The 1,135-nt window shown below is 57.0% G+C and overlaps 1 non-coding gene and 1 pseudogene across 1 annotated transcript; both read right to left on the bottom strand.

Annotated features, from left to right (window-relative positions):
* The window catches only part of LOC147213090 (28S ribosomal RNA), a 5,073-nt pseudogene extending 4,867 nt beyond the window's left edge, over positions 1-206 (bottom strand).
* Positions 207-570: 364 nt separating this feature from the next.
* LOC147213091 (5.8S ribosomal RNA) lies at positions 571-724 on the bottom strand. Its single transcript, XR_015104773.1, has one exon. It is a non-coding gene; the product is annotated as a 5.8S ribosomal RNA (ribosomal RNA).
* Between the last annotated feature and the right edge of the window lie 411 nt (positions 725-1,135).

Here is a 1,135-nt window from a genome sequence, read left to right on the forward strand (position 1 = left end):
CTCCGAGAAGACCGCGCCCCGGCGCGACGGGAGCCCTTACCGGCCTCACACCGTCCACGGGCTGAGCCTCGATCAGAAGGACTCAGGCCCCCGAGCCGCACCGGGCGAGCGGACTTCCGTACGCCACATGTCCCGTGCCGGCCTGTCCGGCGAGGATTCGGTGCGGGGCTCTTCCCTCTTCGCTCGTCTCGTCTGATCTGAGGTCGGATTCCAAAAGGGCACGCAACACGCTGTCGGGAGACAGGGAGGGGAGGGGAGACACGTCCCCGCGACAGCACGTTCCACTATTTGGCTACTCTCTCACCGGGGGGAGGCGTCCGCGCGCTGACGTGGCGCAGGCTGCGTGGAGACGGAGCGTCCGCCGGCAGCTGCGCCCCGACTCACGCGGGACTATCCCAGCGAGGGGAGTCGCGGAGAGGGAAGGGCCTAGGGGAGCGCACGAGGCGGCCGACCAGCCGACAACCGCGCGCGTCTCTCTAGTCTGCGCTTGGGGGGACGGAGGCTTGCGAGGCTCAGCTCCGACGAGCCCAGCCGCAGAAAAGGGGGGCCCGCTTCCGATTGATCGTCAGGCGACGCTCAGACAGGCGTGGCCCCGGGAGGAACCCGGGGCCGCAAGGTGCATTCGAAGTGCCGGTGATCAATGTGTCCTGCAATTCACATTACTTCTCGCAGCTAGCTGCGTTCTTCATCGACGCATGAGCCGAGTGATCCACCGCTAGGAGTTGTCACAAGACATGTTCGCTTGCCCTTCTCCCACACAGGATGACAAAAGGTTGGGGAAAAAAAACCCTGGGCGCTCCACCCCGCAAGGGGGGATGAGCACTTTTTGAACAAATGGCTATATCTTATGAACATGTGATGGGATTACACCGAAATTGACATATGGTGTGCAAAATCATGTCCTAAACAACATATTTCAACAGCAGAAACCAGCTTGATGAAATTCATTAGTTATTTCCATTCCGAATCAAAAACACTTCAACTCGGTGAGATAAGCACTTTTTGACCGAATGGCTATATCTTTTGAACTTGTGGCTGGATTACACTGAATTTGACATATATTGTGACGAATCATGTCCTAAACAACATATTTCAACAACAGAAACAAACTTGATGAAATCATTAGTTATTTCCA

Source organism: Fistularia commersonii, unplaced genomic scaffold (assembly GCF_037954325.1).
Source record: "Fistularia commersonii isolate RoL2024-O1a breed Wild unplaced genomic scaffold, RoL_Fcom_v1.0 HiC_scaffold_39, whole genome shotgun sequence".
Taxonomy (NCBI): Eukaryota; Metazoa; Chordata; class Actinopteri; order Syngnathiformes; family Fistulariidae; genus Fistularia; species Fistularia commersonii.